We start from the raw sequence: 24126 nt of genomic DNA, 5'->3' as shown, positions 1-24126 counted from the left end.
ATTAATAAAATAAATAATATCACCGGAAAAGTATCAAATTATATGTAACTTTTACGATTTTTTTTTTTTTTTATTCTATTAAAGTGACCAGCTCCATATTCATCCATCTCAGCATTCTCCTCGTACTATATTTTCTTAATGGTATTCGTGGCTTCTGTGGCTACTTCTCCATAATTCTAATATATTCGCCCTTCCTGGGCTAATATCCCAATTAGATATCAACTGATTATTATCCAAGAAAGATACTATTGCAGTTTTGCCCTCTTCAGAAATGTTCAAAGTTTTGTTTATGATAATGGCACTGCTGTCTAGACTTGGCTGTCAAGGGCATTTACAAATCTTCACCAGAAAGAGGATTTTAACTCAATTTTTTTTTTTTTTTTTTTTTTACTTTGTTGAATATAACTTCGCACTCAACATTGCTATGAGGTACAGTATTTGTTAAAATGGCGAGTATGATTTGAGGTAATTTGTGATATTTTTAGTTTCTTTGTGCATTTGTGAGTTATCCAAACAAGGACATCATTCAAAATAGCGTCGGGTAGTTCTCAGACTGATACTGCAGAATATCTGTTTCTTTATCTTCAGTTATATTGAAGATAAAGAAATACATTGAAGTACTGGAAACTTGTTTTGCGAAATCGATTTATTTCAGCTTGGTTCAAAAAGAAAAAACTTGTCCACCTAATAGCGTTACTGGATGACAAATTGCTTCTCCAAACGCGATTACTTTTAAGTTAAAGTTAAATAATTAACACTTCCGAAAATTCAGTTAGAAACTTGCTATATATATGATCTCTGCTTGGAGCCAGCATGCCTTAAAGACTGCCTTAAAGAAACTCGCTTTGGTCTTAAGAATTCGCGATAGAAAGTCAGCTGGCCGCCAAATTAAGTCCATAATTTAACACATTTATTCATAAAGTCGTACAGCTTCTGTTATGAAGGTATTAAGTAATTGAAGTGTAATACCTCATTGGATCGTCTCAGCAGATAAATCACCTTGAAGGCATAATATTCTTAGAACTGCACTAACCCTTCTGTTGTTTTATGGTACGTTATAAAACAGTGAGTACATCGCCGCCAATGTTGGCGTACTACTGATCAGTTTCTCATTCATCAACCTGTTTCGATATTCTGCGTTATTGTTTCTGTACCCGTCTCTCATTAGTCTTTTATAATTATGATTGACAAGGAACACGGCTTTTACTAATTTATTGATGGTAAGGGTGGTATTTTGGCTCTTATTTCTAAACCCTGTCGGCAGCATGAGTTAGGATTTGTCACTCCGTACATTTGAACTACATCTTTATCTGCGAAAAGACAGTACGAGTGAATAAGGGCCCGCCTCCTCGCATGAATGGACGGGCACTGGGTAGCGTTCCTGGTAGCGAAATGGCCAGAAACAACACTTTCACTATAATACACACTTTTGTGATATTTTTAGTTTCTTTGTGCACTTGTGAGTTATCCAAACAAGGACATCAATTCTTTCTTCTTTCAAAATAATACACAATTCACCCCTTTTACAGAGCCTTTAATAATCACCGTTCAAGAGCCGCTGGACATAGCATGCAATATCTATTTTTGATATTTATCAGTTAAAGTGGTCCTAGCCAACCAACGGCAACCCCACTGTCAGTTACACATAATTTAGCAGTACTCTTATATACTCCCTCTCCTGTCTGCCCAAGTACAGGGAGGGAAAAAACCTTCCATGACCAAAAAAGATTGATATGAACAAACTGAAAATAATCAAATTACATAAAATTAAATTTAAGACAGTCCAAACTTCATTGGAAAGAGCTACATCTGTTCACAATCTGCTGGAAAGCCTCCACGATTTCACCATACCACATTACAAATCCAAGGCTTCCAGATGCAGAAGAGTCTTCCGCCTAAGAAATATTGCGGTCGCAAAGGCTAATCCTATCCATTTATTTTTAAAAATATACCTTTAATGCTAATTGATTTTTATATAAACTTTTATTAATCTTTATTGCCATCTAAATTGAGTGAGGGTATCATCCGTTGACAGTTTTGGATATGAAAAACCTGTAAGAATGATCAGATGTTTATTGCGACTATAAAAATTCGCAGGGTTTTTAAATTCCGTTTTAAACAGTTTTACTATTCTTACTGAAAATAAAGACGGAGAATACTATCGCTGCAAAAAAAGAAGAATTTCGTTAGGATGGAGAAGGAGTAAATAGAGTCAAAAAGATGGATTTTGCACCACACAAACCTGAATTCAGGTCTAAACTTCAAGCAAAATGCTTCGGGTTATTAAAAAACACTGATGGATGTAACAAATGAGTTCCTTAGTTGCTCCCCCCCACCCAAAAATGCTTGAAATAATCAAACGAGGAAACGCATTGTGCTTTAAAATTTGATGTACCAAAGATTATCATGCATCTTAGTCTTGCTTAAATAATGAAAAAGAGGAATCGATCCCCATTTCGTGCCGTATTGCACAGTTTCTTTCTTCACGGTTCCAGTAAAATGTTAGATTCGCTCCTTAGATCTTTAAACTTTATATTATGGATTTAATCACGCATCTCAAAGAAATGAGGACCATGTTCATCGATTAAAAAAAATCTTTACAAGGCTGCTTCGAGAAAGCAGCTCCTCCTCTTCCTTGCGTGCACGTCAGTTAATATTGTGAAGTGTTTTTTTCTTTTCTTTCTTTCTTTTTTATATCAGCTAGGGCTTTTTCACATAAATAGCAGCCTTTAGATCCTAATTTGCAACTTTTCTCTGGACCATATGTAGAATACAGAATCTTTGTTTAAGAGTGCCAACAGTATACGAAATAGATATTTGATAAGTGAAAATAGAAAAACAGCAATAAACAGCAAGCTTAGCGCCGGATAAGAGTAAAATTATTGCCATGTCTTAAATTACTCTTAAAATTTCACGAACAAATATAATATTTAATATAATAATTTAATATAATATTTCCGTAATATATCTTTTGAATACTTTTTTAAAAAATATTGTGTCAAAAATATTGAGTAATTATTGTCGATCAAAAAAGAAAATATAGTTACTTGAAAAAAAATAATAACACCTTTTGGGTACAATGCTTGAATTTTACTGCAATCTGATTACACTTTATAACAAACTACAGGTTTTTCATATCCAAAAGAAATATTTTATTATTTGTTATGTACTTTTGCGTGCTGAATCTAACGGTGCTATTGATTTTTCTATAGTATTAATAATTTGGCTGCAGTTGGTTTTGTTTTCGCGGCATTTATATGGTTTTTTTGAAGGTGTACGTTATCTACAGACTTGTTCTGCTGTGCTTGTGGATACTATATAGGTCTGAAGGAGATGATGAAGCAAGACATTTCCTCTACTTTTATGTGTTGGATATACAAAGGGTACTAAGGTGTAAGGTGTAAGGTGTATTTAGTGTCAGACGGCACCAGGGGTTCCCCCCATCTCCGCGTAGTTTTCATTGTGGGTGTACCAGTTCACTGGAAATGCCAGAGATTTAAAAGTGTATGGATATTGTATATGTGTAGTGCCGTGTACCGTTGTTCATCTGGTCGTTTAGCCGCTGGACCCCTGCTGAGGCCCAACGTTGCCCCACCTTAGCCCCGTGGAGGCAGACCAGGAACCCAGTAGACTTAAGTTACTCTGGCAGGTCCTGCCACCTAATTTCCTGAGATTTCAGTGGCTAGGACCTAAAAAAATAAAATAAAAAAAAAAAATAATAAAAAAAAAAAAAATAAAAAAAAATAAAAAAATAAATAAATAAATAAATAAAATAAATAAATAAATAAAAAAAAATAAATAATAATAATAATAATAAAAAAAAATAATAATAAATAAATAAATAAAAGAAAATAAAATAAATAAAGAAATAAAATAATAATAAAAGGATAAATAAATAAAAGGATAATAAGAGAAAAAAAAAAGAATGTATTTATATTGCATGCATATATGCATGTATACAAGCACATATATGTACACACAACGTGCATACATGTGCCAACGTCAATCGTGGGGTTGACGTCGCTTGAATTGGGCCAGAACGTGGGTGAAGATATTTTGGATGTATTTAAATTTAGGTGTGTGGGACTTCGCTAGCGTGAAGATAGAGAGGGGGGGAAGGCTGAAGTCTGGGGGGAGAAAGACAGAAATATGGAGCCAATAGGGAAGACAGCCCCAAGTTTAGTGTGGCATGCCCATGCCCCACCAGAGTGGAAATGAGGGGGGGGGCGACGAGAGAATCGTCTCCCCGGGGGAGTAGGGTTTAAAGGTGAAGGGGGCTAGGGTGCCCTCTTCAGGCTGCCGTGAGGCTTTGGGAGCTAGGCTGCAGTTTGTTGTCTCTATTCTTGTCCACTTGATTCAGATTGGGACACTCATGAGGCAATCCCTGTCCCCCCTTTTTTTTTTTTTTTTCTTTTTTTCTTTTTTCTTTTTTCTTTTTTCTTCTTTTTCTCCGTTGATTCTCTTTTCTTCTTCTTTTTTCCTTATTTTCTTTATTCCTTTCTTTTCCGTTCATTTTCTTTTCTTCCACAGTTTTCTTTTCCAGGAATTGTCTCTGTCTTATGCGATTTATGTTACTGTACTATCAGTCTCGATGTATAGCAATTAACACCCTTCTCCTTGTGAAGAGGTCCTGTGCATACTGGGAGAGCGCTCGGTACTCCTCTTCCGTGTCAATGAAGTGATGTTCAAGTCCTTTGGGGAGGTAATGGATTTTCGTGATGAGGGTGCATCTGAGGTCTTCGTATTGTGGGCAGTCGTAAAGCAGGTGGTCCCAGCTTTCGACCTCCCCGCACGTGCAATTTGGGTCATCGACGAGGCAGAAGCTGAACAGTTTCTGGTTGAAGGGTCCATGTCCTGTGAGTAATGAGGTCAGGTGCAAGCCCGGGAAGAACCAACCCGGTTGCCTTGGGTATATTTTGTTCAGTTCTGGAAAGAATTTACGAGTGATCTCGCCCTTTGTCGTCTCTGTCCATCTTTGCTGCCACTCCTGAAGGAGGTAGGTCTGTAGTCGGGCTCTTTCCGTTTTTTGACTGCTTGCTGGGTTGATTGTGAAGTCCTGATGATTTGCGGCCACTCCCTTTGAGTGCAAGTAGAGCAGTCCTGCTTTCACAGCTTCTAAATCCAGGGGTAGCGCGCCAGCAAGCACCTGCAGTGCAGGTGTGCTTACCGTGCGGCAAGCTCGTGTGGTTGTCAATAGGATGGTCCTATGTGTCATATCCAGGATTTTCTTGTTGGTTACCAGTGATGTTTTGGTGTACCATACTGCAGCTGCGTAGATTATTGCTGGAATGAAGGTTGACTTATAATATAGCATTAGGGTTCGTTTTTTCAGTCCCCAATCCTTCCTCGTAATCCTAGCCACTAGGGCTGAGTATCTTCTTATTTTCATTCTTATGTGTTTCAGGTGAGGTATGAAGGATAGGTTATTATCTAAGATAACTCCTAAGTACTTCATTTGCTTGGTGAGTTTGATGGTCAGGCCATTTATTTTTATTTGGGGCGGACGCTGTACCTGAAGAGTTCCTTTCAGCAAGATGGATATGGTTTTCGTCGGTGCAATTTTTAGCTGGTTTTTTGTGGCCCAGTATATACAAAGGGTACTAGGAAAGTTTTGCAATATGACGCAACAATGAATCACAAGAAGCTGCATGTTGAGACATGTTCATACGTGCATAGTAGCCGCCGCGCCAAGTCGATGGGCTCAGTTATTCATTAGTAGTGAGAGTGTAAAGTGCTTGCGATGGCATCGTGGTCACGAAATGAGATAAGGACAGTTTTGCGGTATAATTTCGTGCGTGGTTTAACCATAGACCAGTGCTTAGAAGAAATGACTCTTGCACTAGATGATGATTGTCCACATCGTACAACGATATTCAGGTGGTATAGAGAATTCCAAAGGGGAAATTTCACTCTGGAGGATTCTGAGAGGCCGGGAAGGCCACGAACGTCAGTTACGGAGGAAAACGTTACTGCTGTGAGGAAAATGCTTGACGAAAACGGGCGAGTGACCTACCAACAGATAGAGGATACTTTGGGCCTAAATGCACCAGCAATTCGTTCGATTCTGCAAGATCATTTGCACGTGAAGAAACTTTGTTCTCTCTGGGTGCCGCATCAACTGACTGAAGAGCAGATGACACGACGTGTGACTTGGTGCCGGGAGATGTTAAAAAAGTTTGATAAGGGACAATCTCGGTATGTGAACAACATCGTGACAAGTAACGAGACGTGGCTGTACTATTACGATCTGCCGACCAAGGCTCAAAACAAAGTTTGGGTCTTTGATGATGACGACACACCCGTAATTGTCAGAAAATCCCGATCTGTAAAGAAGAAAATGATAGCTGTACTTTTCAAATCGAGTGGAATTGTGGAACGTGTCGTTTTGGACACGCAGAAGACAGTCACAGCTAAGTGGTATACTGAACAATTCCTGCCTAAAGTCATTGGATCTATGAAGAACCTGCGGCCAAAGTCAAGAATGGACACCTGGTACCTCCATCACGATAATGCTGCAGCTCACCGCGCCAAAGCCTGCACCGAATATTTGACCACGACAGGACTGAAACTTTTCGAGCACCCTCCCTACAGTGCAGACCTTGCTCCCTGCGACTTTGCACTGTTCCCGCATGTGAAAATGAAGCTAAAAGGGAGGCGGTTTTCCAGTGATGAGGACCCTTCTACGGGCTTGGGACAACGAGTGTGCTTTACTCCCTAGTGAAACTTGGCAGAACTGGTTTAAAGATTGGTTTCGGAGGATGGAGAGGTGTATTGAATGTAGGAAATTACTTTGAAAAAATTAAATAAACAAAGCTGTATTGCAAAACTTTCCTAGTACCCTTTGTATATCAAATTTTAAAAAGCCTACGGATCAAAAAGTTGAGGTGTAATACCATCCTCTATTCCTCCAGTAACATTACAATGAAGACTGCCAATTCCCAGTCCACCTTCCAAAAAAGAATATTGAGAATTGGATGATAAATCTGGTGAGCAGAATAATTGGGATTATACCTTAGACGCCTGTTAAAGAAAATCGCCACATTTCCTAACCAGCAAGAATTGGATGATTTAGTGATGGACGCGGGTCTAACCAAACCACTGCAGAATTCCTGACATCTCGTTTAAAAGAGACATTTTTTTTTAAATGAAGACTAAGGAAATGCGAATCAAGTGTTGGTTGTTGTTATGCAAATTTCACGACAAGGGCAACTATGGCCAATATGTGTCTGTCAGAGTCACTATATTCATTTTAATGATTTATGGATATATCAAAGTGTATTTATTATTCCAAGATCTTTAATATATATAAAGAGCTCGCTTAGGTTTGCCTTATCACCAAGTATATGAAAGAGAGTTAGAGGAGCTTGAAAATTTCCTAATGATTGGAAGGAAGTGGTAAGAATGGCTGAATAGGATGGACAAATCAATCAGGATTTGCCTTACTATAAGTTGTATCTGACAGACAGAGCAGAGCAGGGATCTTCTCTTAGAAGTAAATGTTTGTGGGTGAGGAAGGTGTGCGCAGTCTTGTTAATATCACTTCTTCCCGTCTATTTGCACGTGAGCTAGAACGCCATGGACATAGATCTTTTTCATTCTGCGGAGTTTATTGCACGGTTGGTCCTTCCAAAGTTGTTTCCAAATGGAAGTATATTTGATACGAAATACGTCCCCATAATCTGTGAATGATACGAAATGAAAGTTATCTTGCATATTAAGGTCTGTATTTTTTTGCAGCTTGGACTGCATGATTATTTCCTAGAATTCCAACATGGCTGGGAATCCAACAGATAGAAACTTGTTTTCTTGCTTTATGCAAAATTCTGAGTTGTTTTTTTTTTTAAGATGTTGAATCAAGGGGTTTGAGGAATATTTGCTATTCTGTAGAGCTGCTACAGCACTAAGGGAATCGGTATAGTAGAGTAGGTAGAAGCAGGTGCTCAGTAATATCATCTAGTGCCAGCTTAATAGCATATAATTCTGCTGTGAAAATACTGCAAACATGAGTCAAGGAGACAGATATAGTATATTCCGGTAAAACTACTGTGGCAGCTACTGAGTTTTTCGATTTTGATCCATCCGTGTAAATCTGATGACAGTTTCTATTTTCAAAACTGTGCAGTGCGTGGAGCTTCTGTACAACGATTGGAGAGATCTCTGTTTTTCCTTCTTATTTGTAAGATATGATATGGACAAAGGCATAGTCGGCATCCAAGGAGGTTCTGAGTTTATATCTACTGCAGAAATGTGCTGGAAATGTATTTCCCCAAACTCGAGCTAAATGTCTGAGACGCAGTCCTACTGGTTTATTTTCGTTTGGCTTGCAATCATAATTACTCTTCCATAGTGGATCGTGAATAAGACTAATTTGGATGAGATGGTTGACTGTATATTTTTGCAGCATACATGCACGGTAGATAATCTCGTCGAAGGTACAGCGGGGTTCCGATGAATCTGCATACAAGATGTAAATTGGTGAAGTTCTAAATGTTCCTAGAGCTATGCGGAGAGCATTATGGTGAATGGTATCTAGGCGATTTAACATGCTCCTTCTTGCTGAAGCATATACAGGTGATCCATAATCCAAACGAGATCTAATCAAAGTTTTATATAATTGTAGTAATGTGTACCGGGCCATTTGAAGATACTGTGTGCAAGATGTTAAGTTTTGAGAGGCAGCTAGTTCGAAGTCTTAATATATGTTCATGAAAGTTTTAGTTTTCTATCTAATATTAAGCCTAAGAAGGAGAAATTTTATTTAAGTATAAGACCGGTTCAGGATGAAGACAACGCATTTTACAGAAGTCTATAACAGCTGATTTTTATTTATTTTTTTTTCTCAGATATTTTATATCCATTAACCCTATTTCTTCCCTCCCCTTTTTTCTTCTCCTGTCATTGCCACTGAAACTCAGGAAATTAGGTGGCAGGACCTGCCAGAGTAAATAAATATAATACTGGTGTACATGGTCTGCTTCCACGGGGCAGAGTGTGGAGAAGGTTGGGTCCCATTAGGGACTCGACGGCTAAATGACCAGAGGAACAACGGTACACGACACTACACATATACAAAATCCATACACTTTTAAACCTCTGGCATTGACAGTGTTCTGTTTCACACCCACAATGTATACTACGCGGAGATGGGAGAAACCCCTGGTGCCGTTTAACACTAAACACAATCTACACACTCTAGTGTGTAGATTGTGTTTAGTGTTAAACGGTACCAGTGGTTTCTCCAGGGGTTTCTCCTTTAGTGTTAAACGGCACCAGGGGTTTCATGCTTTGTGATTGAAATGAAATGGAAAGATCATCTGCTTACATATATACAGGGTACAGTCACATTATTATGACCACCTACCTAGTATTCAGAATATGCGCCTTTCGCAGCATGCACCGCAGCCAGCCTCCGCGGGAGGGACTCAGTAAGTCCGCGGAAGGTTGCTACGGGTATCTGTGACCATGCAGACTGCAGTACACCCTGGAGTTCCTGTGGATTCCTTGGTGGAGGATCCATCCGTCTGATGTGTCGATCGAGGTGGTCCCATAGATTTTAAATTGCATTAAGATAAGGGGAATTCGGTGGCCAAGGGAGTAGCTTGAAGTCTTTGTCGTGCTCAAACCACTCACTGACAATTCTGGCGACGTGGCATGGCGCATTGTCTTGTTGATAGAAATCACCGCCCTCAGGGAACACGGTCAACATGTACGGGTGTACCTGATCGACGGCGACCGATAGGTAACCATTTGCGTGTAAAACCTTCCAGGATTTCATAATTGACCCAGCGAGTAGTACAAAAACAGCAAAAGTCCGATTACAGGCTTACCTACTCCGGGAGTGGCAACAAAGATGGACCGATACAACAAAAGGAGAAATCACACAAATTCCTCCCCGACCTCAGCAAAATATACCCCAAGCAACCGGCCTGGTACTTTTCGGGGATGCACTTGAGTTCACTGCTTACTGCTCATGGCCCTTTTAACGAGAAACTGTTCGGGTTTGGCCTTGTTGAGGACCCCAACTGCACGTGTGGGGAGGTCAAGAACTGGAACCACGTGGTCTACGACTGCCCAGAATACGAAGATCTCAGAGGCATCCTGATCACAAACATACACTACCTTCCGAAAGGACTGGAATCCCACTTCATTGACACAGAAGAGGAATACAGAGCACTTTCTCAATATGCCCAGGACCTGGACCTCTTTGAGAGGAGAAAACTGCTAATTATCATAAATCGTGTCTGAAGAAAGATCACCACAAGTTAAACTGTACAAGACCATAAAATACTATCCAATGGAGATACTACAGAGAAAAACCCTGAAACAAGAAAATTTTAACTTTCTTGTTTTCAACAAAGTTTCAACAAAAAAACACAAACAAAAAGTGAAAAAAAAACAAAGGACACAAGGACTTACCCCATGAGCGACTGGACTGAAATCGACTCGACATTGAAGAAAAGAGACTAAATGCAGCGCAGCTGCCAAACGCCATTTGGCGACTTGAAGAGGGCGCCCTAGCCTCCTTCATCTTTAATACCCCTATCCCCAGCGGGGGGGGACGGTCTTACTGTCATCTCCCCTCGCCACTCCCACTTTCCCTTCTGGTGGGGCATGGGTATGCCCCACTGTGACTTGGGGTCGCCTTCTCTCTCGACTCCATACTTCTGTCTTCCCCCTCCCCCCACCCCCAGATTGGCACCTCCATAGCCAAGTGGGCAGGAGCAGCAGTGCGTAGCACACGCTTCTTGATTAGACCGGGGTTCGAGCCTGGGACCACCAAATACGGAGGATGCGGAAAGGTCAAGGAATGACCACCGCATATCCCTGGAGCAATATGGTCTTAACAACAATCCCAAAGATTCAGTCTCCCCACCCACTCTACCTGCACATACGCCTGCGAATGCCCTACACGTCGGAATTGATTTAATCATCTCCAAATTACGTTTTTCGCCCATACACTCGGCCTTTCAGAAATTTAGCGTTATTACTCATCGAATTGACCGAAAAAAAAAATATATATATATATTTATTTATTATTATTTTTTTTTATTTAAAATAAATAAATAAATTTTCTGTTTATACTCCGGGACGACCAAACGGTCAGAGGAGTTCACAAGATAGACAGAATACAAGAAACAGCACCGTATTCAGCAGTCACAGGCTTGAACCCCGGTCACTCAAGGCACGTGTACTTATGCACCCGCGCGCCTGACCACTAGGCTACGGCGGCCTATTTAGGTTCTAGCCGCCGAAATTTCAGGAAATTAAGCGGCAGGACCTGCCAGACTAAATCTTAGTCTACTCGTGATTCCTGGTCTGCCTCCACGGGGCGAAAGTGCGGCAACGTTGGGCCTCAGCAGGGGTCCAGGGGCTAAATGACCAGATGAACAACGGTACATGACACTACACATATACAATATCCATACACTTTTAAATCTCGGGCATTTCCCAGCGAACTGGTTCACCCACAATGAAAACAACGTGGAGATGGGGAAACCCCTGGTGCCGTTTGACCCTAAACACACTTTACACTTTAACCATTTGCGTTCAGGGTGCCTTCCAGAGGTATCAGTGGACCCAAGCCATGCCATGAAAATATTCCCCAGACCATCTGGAAATATGACACCCAGATTTAACCCCCTATTAGTGTCCCACCTGGATGAGACTCAACGGCCAGCTTTTCAGGGCCTGCAAACTGACGGAGACGATATACGGTGGCACTCTCCCACTGGGACAGCCCATTGCCGACTCAAATCCGCACTCTATTGAGCGGATCTTTCTTTCTTTCCAAACTCCTGGGGGGGAGATGCTTGCCTCTCCTCCCCAATTTTCTCACTTTGGTGGGGCACGGGCATGCCTCACTGCCTTCAGGAGCCATCTACTCTGTCGACCCCTTACTTCCCCCAGTCTTCAGCCTCCCCCCCAAACTTTTGTCTTGCACGCTGTGCAAGACAAAAGTTTGGGGGGGAGGCTGAAGACAAAAGACAGCGTGCAATACAAAAGTTTGGGGGCACTGAATGGGGGGAGGCCCTACACGTAAAAATTAAAAGAGAACATCAAAATTCTTGCCCGAACCTATTTGATTTTTAAAACTCACTTTTACCGCACAGCCCCACATCGCATACTATTAATACTAACTTGTTAAGTATCACTAATTTCAACCGCGATTTTTTTTTTTTGGTCCTGGCCACTGAAATCCCAGAAAAGTAAGTGGCAGGACGTGCCAGAGTACAAATATTGGTAACACCCGGCCGGCCTCCCCGTGGCAGGTATTGGTAACATCGGGTCTCACTAGGGGCCCGGCGACTAACAGGCCGGACGAACAATGGACACAATATAGTACATACCCCACACACTTTTAAAGCTTTGGACAAGCCAGAGATTTAAAACATAGAGAACATACGCGGAAATGGCAGAAATCCCAGGTGCCGTCAGACCCTCAAATACCTAATAATACCATCGCGTGCTTTGCCCATGACAGAGGCTGTTACTGCGTTCAGGGAACCGCTGTACTCTAGAGAGATTCCCTTGGATTGGAGCAATGCCAGTCTTTTTCATTATTCGCTTATCTTGAGTGCGGTACCACGTATTTTGTATGTTATTCTGGGCTTACTGCTTCCCATATAACGTTTTTTGCATTTTTTTACTGTTAAATCTCAACTGCCACCTCAGTCCATCTGGTTAATTTTTCTCGGACTCGTCATTAAGCATTCTTCCAAATTTCACATCATCTGAAAACTTGAACATTAAACTTGATATGTCTCCATCAGTATCGTTAATAAAAATGAAAACAATAGAGCCCAGCACTGAACCCTGGGGTACTCCATTGATAACATTAGTCTGTCTTGTCTCACTCAATGATCTCTCTATCCATAGCTGTTATATTTTTCCCTAATGCCACTGCTCCAGTTTGTACAAGTCTTTCATATACAACGGTATCAAAAGCTTTTCAGAAATCCAAGTATACAATGTCAAATCTATTTTTTAAATCCAGTTCTTTTATTACTGTGTCGTAGTAGCTAATCACATTGGTCAGACAAGGTCTTCGCTGAATGAATCTCTGTTGTGATTTTCATATAATTGCATTTCTGTCAAGATGATCCTGCATTACTTCATTGATCACTAACTCCATTATTTTCCCTGGAACAAAAGTCGAGGCCTATTAATTAATCACTTCTCCCTTCGATCCCATTTATGAATAGGAGACATTTACACATCTTCAGGACATAGGGACACTCCTTGAATTCAAGGATTTTCTTATAATTATGGGTAAAGATTTACATCTTTTAATATCATTGAATAGATTCCATCAGCCCCAGGTGTCTTATATTTTAGCCGCAGTTTCTCTTCCGCTTTCCCCTCAGTTATCGTAAAATCATTTAGCTCCCAGTTACAACTCGATGTGCTTCTGGTATGCCCATACCTAAAAACGTCATGCGTGAATGTATAGGCAAAATATTTATTCAATTTGTTAACGACTTGAACAGGATCATCAGTAAGCATGCCGTTCATATTTACTGGATCAATGTAGTTCATTTCTTTCCTTCTAGTGTTAACATAAAGAACTCAGTTACTTTTATTCGTATTCCTAGCCAAACACTTCTTGTAACCAGCCTTACCTATATTCTTTGTGAATTTATTGCAAATTATTTTGTACTTACAGTATGTTTCTCTATCCTCTGATAATACATAAACATCCCATGCATAAATTTATTTTCTGTCAGTAGTCCTTTAGTTGATCTGACATCCATTTAGGTCTAAACCCCTGGAACAGTATCTCCTGGTTAGTATGAAAAGCTTGGTAGCTTCTAAGATTACTTACGTGAACTATGTCTGTTTAGAATTTGTAGTTGGTAGTTATCAGTTGTTCCGACTGAATAGATTTTAAAAACTGAGACCATTTTAGCCATCTTTTTTTTTTTTACGAAAGCGAAACCCCTTCCATTTACCTTGACAGTAGTTACATCTTTACATAAATCTCACATCAGTAAACTGTGATTACTGCCACCATTACTGCCACGCAAATAGAAACACATGGTGTTTCTATTTGCGTGGCAGTAATGCATGAAAATTCACTCTTGATAATTACATCAAAGGCATTGCTGAGCATTAATGCATTCAATAAATAGAGAAAGGTTCTTTTACTGTGCGAGTTAACCAGTCCACAATTTAGAGTCAGTATCTGGAAAGATAGTCCACCATTATAAGACATTGATTTGCTGGCCTACTCTATTTACCATCGCCTGAGACCAATTAACACAGTCACTCTTGCGAAAAAGACCCATAAAAATTCCTCCCGGGGAGGACGGCTGTCCTACCAACTGTGCTACTCAGGAGGGCTTGCAGGGCAGGAAGCAGAGGGTTATGATCACTGGTTATTCTCGGATTGGACTAATATGAGAAGTGGGGTTTCCATGGATTGGCACTGAGACCATGGTGGCATAGTGTTTGGCTAAGGCGCCACCGGTGGTTTTCCACATCTGCACCATAGTATTCTTGTGATGTATAGAGAACCTATGTAAAAGCCAGAAAAAGTGAAAATTGTTGTGCTGGGTTCCTGTTATGTTCTGGCTTCTTAGCCGCAGGGATACTAGTAGGACTCCACATTGCTTGCCAACCCCACTGGGAGGTGAGCCAGGCTGTCCACAGTACTCTGGCTGCTCTTCATCAGGGGTAGCCTGAGCTTCCTGATGGAGAACAAAAAAAAAAAAAAAATGGTGAGATTGAATGGGGGTGGGACGGGAGAGGTGGGAATACCCTCTGGCATTGGAAACCCACCCATTGCCAGGGAACGGAAGACAGTTTGCAAAACAAGGGAGGTCGGCAAAGGAAAACGCCGTGATGGTATCCCACATCTGGCAAGCCAGATGTCAGAGGCACCCGACCAACCCAAAGGTATACACTGAGTGGACAGAAATCATGGGAATGCGTACTTAGTAACGGGTAGCCCACCTTTCGTCCGGATAAGGGCAATCACACGGGGAGGCATTGAGTCCACTAGTTCACGAAAGCATTCCACAGGTATTTCCATTCATGTTTGCTGCACCGCTGTCCATAATTCCGTCGCATTCCTGTGTGAATGATCCAAAGCTCGAACGGACCTTTCCACAGCATCCCAATAGATGCTTCACAGGGTTCATAAACGAGGAATGGGGGGCCATTCCATGGTGGTAAAATCGAACCATGTTCTAGTCACCACGGCTCTGTGGGGAGGCGCATTGTCTTGCTAGAAGAGTCCATTGCCCTTTGGGTGCACGATGACCATGAAGGGATGCAGATGGTCGGCAAGGATGGACCTGGACCGTTCAGAGATGCTTCTAGACGTACCAGAGGCCCCAACTTGTGCCAGTTGAACACGCCCCAGACCGTTACCGACCCTCCACCTGCCTGAAGAGTTTCTTGTTGACATGACGGGTGCTTCGTGCAGTTTCCGCCAGATACGCACCCTCCCGTCTGCCCGAAATAACGGGACTCGAGTGCGAGGAATTAGTGCCGTCAGTTGGATTGTCCTGGAATTGGTAATATATGCCTCAGGTGGGTTGAACGTGTTCACTGGTACACATCTTGAGTGAACTCAGTGAGCGCTATGTAGAGGTTTTCTTCTGTAAGAAAAAAGCTCAGAATTTCGGGGATTTTCCTGTATCTAAGTAAATAGTTATTCGGTTTTTTTTTTTTTTTTTTTTTTTTTGGCTGGTGCAGCATAAGGCACAGGCTTTCTTGCACCATGCGGCCATTACTAATACTAGTCTAGTCCGGTAGTCATCATACTGGGGACAGAGGTACATGACATGTTCCCAGTTTTCTTCATCGCCACAGACACACAACGGGTTTTCTTCAATTCCGAGCGTGATTAATTTATGTCTAAATGGGCCATGCCTTGTAAGAAGGAAGGTGACCTGCAGTCTTTGTGCAAACTAGGGAGGTGACATTGGGTATGTCAGCGATACAGTTGGAATAAATTTTTTGTTACAGCAGGTTTAGTAGTCGAATCTCAGTGATCTTGCCATATTCCATATTTCACGCAGATTGTTTATCCTCTTTTCTTGTTTTTGTCGTTTGCCATGTCAAGTGAATGCCAGCGACTGTGCAAGGGATCCATTTTCTAAGTTTACGGTGTAATTCGCACTTGATGATTTCAAAGTGGAGGGGCATACAGCCACCCAGGATCTGGAGAGTGGGGATTGCTTACAGTGCAGCAAGCTCTTGTGATAGGTAAGATCATAGAACGTTGGATTGAATCCAGGTTTTTGTGATTTCTGTCAAGGATGACTCTGTGACACCAAAGAGCTGCACCGTAGCAAACTATGGGAAGGAAGATAACTTTAAGTGAGAGAGAGAAAGCCCTCTATTAAGCCGCCAGTCCCCTTTACTGATTGTGCATCTAATCATGGCTGTGTATTTTCTTATCTTAGAGGCTTAGAGGTAAGTGGGGTAAAAATGTTAGCTTGAGTCTATCAAGATTCCAAGGTATTTAATCACAGAGTGGAACCTGATTGGTCTGTTTGCGATCTTGATTGTTGCAGGCCTTGAAATCTACAAGGTTCCCTTCAACAGGATTGACTTTGTCTTTTCTCCAGAAATGGGGAGTCGATGTAGGGCAGCCCAGTCCTGTAATTTTCTGATTGCATGGTTGGATCTGGATTCCAGCTGTGCCCTAGCCTCAGCATGGACTAATAGGATGAGGTCATCAACAAAATCAATAGAGGAGACTTGCTCAAGGTCCATCCACAGGAACTCGTCCAGGACAATGGAACAAAAGAATGGTCCCAGGACAGAGCCCCGAGGGAGGGCAGCCGTGTGCAACTTGCCTGGTGAAGCACTGAAACTTTGCAGCAACAATAAACTTTCTGTAGGTGATGTATGATTGTATGCTTTTGTATAAGTTGGTTGGGAAGTTGACTGACGGAGCCTCCTAAGGATGCTGGGCCACCATATCCTATCAAAGGCTCCCTCGAAGTCAACAGTTATTGTCATAGAGTACTTGGAATCTGTGGTTGTAGCTGTAGAGATCAGATGGTGAATTGCATCTATTGTACTGGTTCCTTGCTTGAATACGAATTTGGTCATTGAAACTAGGTTCGCAGCTATGTAATGATTGTTGACTCTATAAAGTAGCAGTCTCTCCATCAATTTAGCTAGCATGGGAAGGAGCGCAATCGGCCGGTACAGCTTAGAGTTTTCTGGTGGTTTCTGTCTGGGCTTTTCAGGTTTAATTTAAGTTAAGCATTCTTCCAGGTTGACGGAAAATCACCACACTCAAGGCACCTATTGAAGGTGGGGAGCAGCCGCAGAAGGTAGTACTCTGTAATTTTTTTAATGATATCTACCTCCAGTAGGTAATGATGGCCTGGAGTCTTTCCTTCCTTAGTGTTGTGGAGGGCTGAAGTTCATCCATTGTGAATGGTTCTTCAACGTTGTCTGAGGAGTAGTCATTGTTCATGGTGACAATTTTGTTTTGATCGTAGGTCAGATGATCACTGTGATCGGGAATGAGCGTGTTTAAAAGATTCTTGACTGAGTCTTCCCAAGTCATGGTAGTAGCTCCATCATGTTTTGTATTCGCATTTAAAGTTTCCTCTCTGGGAAGCTTATTCATGGCAATGCAGTCCACGGGGGTAATTATTTCCTGTTGTAGAGACTAATTATTGCCAGGAGGCTCTTTTGCTTTTACGTATTCCCCCAGAATATCTATTTCTATAGACTCTATAAACTTCCCTGGCTATGTCCACTTCTGTTTGGGGTAGTGTGGCTGAAGCCCTTTGGAATTCCTTTCTGGAATGGTAGACAGCCTTTCTGAGATTATCGACTTCCGTGTTCCATCAAGGAACTGCGTTCCTAAACGGCTTCCTTTTAGGGATGGATTCAGTGGTTTTTTATTAGTGTTGCAATGCATTGTTCTCGTGCATCCTGAGTGATAAGAGGACTGTATTCAGATAGTTTTCTCCTGAGGCTTCTTGAAAGAGAGTCCAGTTCGCTTTCTTTGTGCAACAGCGAACAATGTCCTGCTGTATAGGTGGAGCTCTGTTAACAGTCCGACCAAGAGAGAAGGTGATGGCTGTATAGTCGGACCAAGGATTCTTATACTTTCATTCGGTAAATTTTTGGGCTATTGAAGGGGTGGCCACAGTGATGTTTATTGTACTCTTCCAAGGTTTGGAGCGAAGGTTAGGAGATTTCCAGGCCGATTGAGTACCTGAAGGCTTACTGCTGTGATGAAATTTCCGAGATCCTCGCTGCTAGGGGTCCCAGTCCAGTCAGACTGTGCCAGAGTCTAGAACGACAGTTAGCGTCCATAGCAACGAGAATTTTAGAGCCAGGAAGTGTATCCAGAGCTGTCTGTTTTGATCTTAAAAGACATCGACGAAGGATAGATGTCGTCACATCTAGATCGGTAGAGTAGCTAATGATCAGCGCCAAGCAGAGTGCTGATCGTTAGCTACTCTACCATTCCTCCGAATGACTTATATAGTCTTCAGGGATGGTCAGAAAGTGTTTTAATGCAAAGACCTGGGGAGCAGCAATCCCAAAATAATTTTTTTTTCTGTTTATACTCCGGCACGACAACCAAGTCAGTACAGTTTACAATAAATCGTCAATACAAATATTTATCGTATTTAGTAGTCACGGACCTGAACCCCGGTCCACTCAAGGAACGCGTGCTATGCACTCTCGTTGCTGACCACTGGGCTACGTCAGGCCTTAAACACTTGGTGGGGTTGAACTAAAAAGAGTAGAGGGAGAAAAGGATTTAGGAGTTGCGATATGGTCGGACCAGAAATTCTCCGAGTGGTATAGACAGGCGGCAAGGAAGACTCGTGGTGTCCTATCGATGAGTTATCTAACATTTGCTTTTAGCAATAGGGCGGTCATAATACCTGTATATAAGGCAATTGTGTGGCCACACTTGGGATACTGTGTCCAGGTATGCAGACTACACTTAAATAAAAAAAAAAAAAAAAATTGTGTGTGCCGAGCACGCACACAACGTTTATTTCAATGTTACAGTGGTTTAATACTTTACAATTTTTTACATTTTTTACAGATCTCTCATTTGTACTCAATGGAGGCGGGTTTGGTGGTTGCATTGCACGATACGTACTATATGTCTTACAACGCCCACTATTAGTCTTCGGCATGTTGAATTATAATTTTTTTTTTTCGTCAATTTTTTTTATGAAATACGGTAGAGAATGATGAAAGAAATATTTTGGGTTTTTAAATTTTTAAAATCGGACTGCTAGAAGCTGAGATATAGCGATTTAAAACGGATACGCGTGCGAGTTACACCGTGGCCGCGTTGTAGGGGTATTGATTGCGTCATGCGTCGCTGTTACGTGTCGCATTTTCGTGGCGATTTTTGCCAATCCACCGACGCAAGTTACTCCCATGTGAAAACTGCCTGCGGCGCGCCTAAAGAAGTTTCACTTAAAAATAAAAAAAAAGAGATCAAGCTTCTTGAATGAGTCCAAAGACTGGCAACGCGCCTGGTTAAATAGGCAGATGGGTGTCCATATGAGGAAAGACTTCGAACATGTGTGCTTTGGAGCTTGATTTTTAACAGGAGACTTAATCAAGGTATGTAAGGCTTTGAGAAGTGAAAATGAAATGAATGAAGATAAATTTTTACTGTTATAAATGATCCAAGAACTGGGAGCCATAAATTTTAATTATATGGGAAGCCGTTTAGAATTTTTAGCCAGCGAGTTGAATTTCTGGAATAAGTTTCCTTAATGGAGTGGGTAGAAGCTGAGTAACTGGAGAAACTCAAACGTTGCATGGAGTCAAATGGTATTTTATTATTTTAATTAAATTACATTGCACTATGAGATATTACATAATAATGCCAATCATTATGTATAATTCATATTCACAATATGATATATACATAATGATGCCAATCTTATAACTATTTAGTAGTTAGCTGCGAACATATCGGATGCAATTTTAACTTAACTCGCATGTTAACTCTTTACACAACTTGAGGCTTTTGCTCTAAATTGCGATGTAATTCAAATTACTACAGACCATCAGGCATCTTTCATATTGTGGAGTTATACTTTGGAACTGCCTTGCCATCCTTGCAACGCCAGGGTGCCTGCCCACCCACCGAGGCGGAGCCAATCAGCTCCGAAACTGTGCCGCCTGGGTGATAGCATCTGCCGAGAATAAGTAAAGTCTTCTCCTATGGTGAAGAGTTACTTATTCGGGATAGTGCAAGATCATGGCAACTCGTTGTGAAGGTATTCACAATATGTGATATACATAATGATGCCAATCTTGTAACTATTTAGTAGTTAGCTGGAAACAGATCTGATGCAATTGCGCTAACTTGTACGCATGTTTATTGTTTTAATTAATTAATTATTATTATGATAAGTGCAGCAAAAGCCTATTGCTGCCTTGCACCATATGGCTAATACTAAATATGCATATCATTGGATATTTACCGGGATATACTGCAAACCAGCATTGTTCCCCCTCCCCAAACCATTCTGCTTAAGGCATGCGCTGTGACATTTGTATGTAGACTGCGTTTGTTCACAGCCGCGTTGCAGGCTGAAAGTAACTCGTATAAGGGTGCTTACACGTAGAACGCAGGTTGCCGCTTACCGGAAACCAGCAGCGACATAAAACAGAAGCTTCTCACTATCTATGAACACCTAGAAAGCATTTGACTGATGCAACTTCTCGGTATGAACACACAGAAAGCAGTTGACCAGTGCAACTTCTACGTGTAAGCACCCTTAGGGTGCTTACAGTTAGAACGCAGGTAACCGCTTATTGGAGCCGACAGCGACATGCAGATGAAGCTTCTCACTGGCTATGAACACAATAGAAAGCAGATGACCAGTGCAAAACTTTACCCCATCGCATGCCGAGAAGTTGCACTGGTCAACTGTTTTCTACGTGTTCATAGCCAGTGAGAAGTTTCCACTTTGTTGTTGCTGATTTCCGGTAAGCAGCTACCTGCGTTCTACGTGTAAGTGCCCTAAGAGTGCGTATACGTCGAACGCAGGTAGCCGCTTACCGGAAACTAGCAGCGACATGTAGCCGAAGCTTCTCACTGGCTATGAACACATAAAGCAGTTGACCAAAGTGTAAAGTGTATTGATGTCTAGCGGCACCAGGGGGTTCCCCCCATTTCCGTGTTGCTTTCATTGTAAGTGTACCAGTTCGCTGGAAAGGCCAATGATATGCATATTCAGTACTGAGGCCCAACGTTGCTCACACTTGGCCTCTTGGAGGCAGACGAGGTACACAGTAATTTGAAATTTTTACTCTGGCAGGCTCGGTAAGGGTGAGCACTGGAATTAGAAAAGCCAAATGAGGTTTATGCGGTTTAATTTGGACGAAGTTTTTGCAGGGTATACGCTGGCGTATTAGGCAGAGTAGGCGTGGAGACTGAAGGCTGGGGAAAAGACAGAAGTATGGGGACGATAGAGAAGGCGACCCCAGGATGTTCAGTGAGGCAGGCCTGTGCCTCACCAGGAGAAGAATAAGGGTTGGCAAGGGAGGGGAGAAGACAAGACTGTCTCCTCCTCCCAGCTAGGGTAAAGGGAGTAAAGGTACCAGGCAAGGGAACCCGGTACAGATCGCCATCAGGCATATGCAGTAGAGAGCACATGAAGAGTCCAAGCGATCTGAACCGGATCTTCGTTGGTGATCATGTTCAATGAAGGAGTCAAATCCAGTCGTAAGTTTATACGTGAGGCAAGTCTCGTCCTGTGGTTGGTCATGTAACCTGTTCAGGTCGCCCAGTGTGAAAGTTATGAGGATGCTGCCAATCCTGGTGCCAATCCATTTTCCTCTGCACTTAGTTCGTGCGTTGGCCATATGGTTTAGCCATCCAACTAGTGGTCCAGTGCGAATAATTTGTATCCAGTTCATGTCAAGTCCTGTGTCAGTTTGTCTGGTTCAGACGTAGGGCTTCCTGGTTGTCAGTTCCCTCGTGAACAAGGCTAGATGATGGTCATTGTTCATGGTTGTAGGTTATTTTGATACGGTTTTCTTGCGTATTCCAATTTTCTCCATTCCTAGTTTCGTGATTCATCATCAGCTTCCTGGTGCTGTGCATGGTGGTCTGCTAGAAGTGCTCTCCTTCTTATTTATTATTTTTGACCAGTGCAACTGACAAGCAGTTGACCAGTGCAACTCCTCGGTATGAGATGGGGTAAAGTTTTGCACTGGTCAACTGCTTTTTATGTGTTCAAAGCCAGTGAAATGTTTCCGCTGCATGTCGATGCTGGTTTCCGGTAAGCGGCTACCTGCATTCTATGTGTGAGCACCCTAACTCAGGAAAATCCTAATCCCTACGCCTGAGATCAGCTAACTCCCGGCTATGCTTATATATTTGCTGATTGGCCGGAAGAAGAACAAATGTATGGTGTGCAGTTTAGGCTAGATGCAACATTCATTGGTAATTGTCATACAGTTAAAATATAATCCAGTTTAGAACACAAATTTATTAAAAACGAATACAGAATTTAATCAATTGTTAAGTGCAAAATCAAAGAAAAAACATGTCTCGTTTAGAAAACATGTTTTGATTTTGCGCGAATGTAACTAAGGTCATGGGGCATCGATGTATTATGCTTATATTCTGTGGTCGGTGTGCAAAATGAAAAGCAAGAGCTTCCGAGAGAAAAAAAATACCATGCAATCTTCGACCGAGAAATTCTACTATGATGTGAGGGGAAAAAAAAAAGCCTAAAATTCTTCCATCTAAATTAAATTCTTCACGGAGCGCGTTCATCCTTGGGTGCAGCTGACCGGAGAGTACAAAGGAAAAAGATAAAATGAGAAAGTTACATTAAAAAAAAAAAAAAAAAAAAAAAAAAAAAAAGCTACTTTATGCCAGGGCCCAAAGCTGTGACACTGCACTCAAGGAACCATAACCCAGACATTTTCCATAAGGAGTGGAAGGGCTGGTATACCTGATAATTGTAACCAGTGTTAACCGCATGCATTTGAGGTGATGGATATCATCATTCTTCTCTTTCTTGGTGATTCCTTTCTCTCTCTCTCTCTAGGTAACTCGGGAATTCTTTTTTTTTTTTTTTTTGGCTGGTGCAGCATAAGCCTCAGGCTTCCTTGCACCATATAGCTATAATAATAATTTACCTTTTAGTGTATTTCATGCAGCTATGTGACGAGTATTCTCATCGATGGTGCAAATGCAGTTCTCAATGTTTGGATATTTATTACCGAAAGGCTTTTACAATTGCAAAAATGATTTGGATGCTAGGTAACTTTCAAAATAAACACCCATTCGTCTTGGGCGAAAAATGCATATTGTATACCACAATAACAAATACTGTATTGGTCCTCAAATACCACTGCTGCCACAGTGAAACTGCCTTTTGCTACCTGTCTAAAAATACTTCGTTCCATGTCCGATGGTATTATGTACTTTGCTGCCATAGCAACCTAAATATAAACATTTCACCACTGGATAATCTTGTATGGTTCTATCATGTTCAATCGATGTTTATCATCTCGCGGGTACGCCTGCGGGTAGTTGAATGCTAATTCGAGAAACGTACCAACTGTGTGGTACTACACTTAATGTGGTAGAAAATGAAAAAGACCTGGGAGTTAATTGTGCAGTCAGATATGAAGTTTTCTGAGCAATGCAGACAGGCTGCCAGGGCAGGTCATGGGGTTTTGTCAATGATATACTGTATAGGAATTTTGCTAGCAGGGAAAAGGAGGTGATTGTCCCTCTGTATAAGGCAATGGTCAGGCCACGCCTTGAGTACTGTGTACAGGTCTGGAGGCCTCATTTTAGGAAGGATGTAGATTTGCTTGGGCGTGTACAGAGAAGGGCAACAAGATTGGTGAGGGGAATGAAGGGATCCTCTTACCAAGAGAGGCTTAAGTTCTGCAAATTGCAGTGGCTGGAGACTAGGCACCTGCGCGGTGATCTGATTGAGGTATATAAGGCCTTGAATGGGTGGAGCACGCTGAATTCTGATGGGATCCTTACACTTGTTCAGATTACGAACCTAAGGGGGCATAAATTCAAATTAAGAAAAGACAGATGTGCAGAAATTGCCTTTAGCCAGCGGGTGGTTAATTGCTGGAACAAACTTCCATCTGTCGTTGTGGAAGTTGATAGGTTAAATA

The 24126-nt window shown here is 41.7% G+C and overlaps 1 protein-coding gene across 1 annotated transcript in view; it reads right to left on the bottom strand.

Moving 5' to 3' along the window:
• Positions 1-24126, bottom strand: part of jef (major facilitator superfamily domain-containing protein 6 jef) — a 188217-nt gene that overhangs the window by 159922 nt on the left and 4169 nt on the right. The window lies entirely within an intron of this gene.

Source organism: Mastigoproctus giganteus, chromosome 14 (assembly GCF_048544385.1).
Source record: "Mastigoproctus giganteus isolate SK-2022 chromosome 14, ASM4854438v1, whole genome shotgun sequence".
NCBI classification, from domain to species: Eukaryota; Metazoa; Arthropoda; class Arachnida; order Uropygi; family Thelyphonidae; genus Mastigoproctus; species Mastigoproctus giganteus.
The sequence above is the reverse complement of the archived record's forward strand: the minus strand, read 5'-3'. Positions and strand labels throughout refer to the sequence as shown.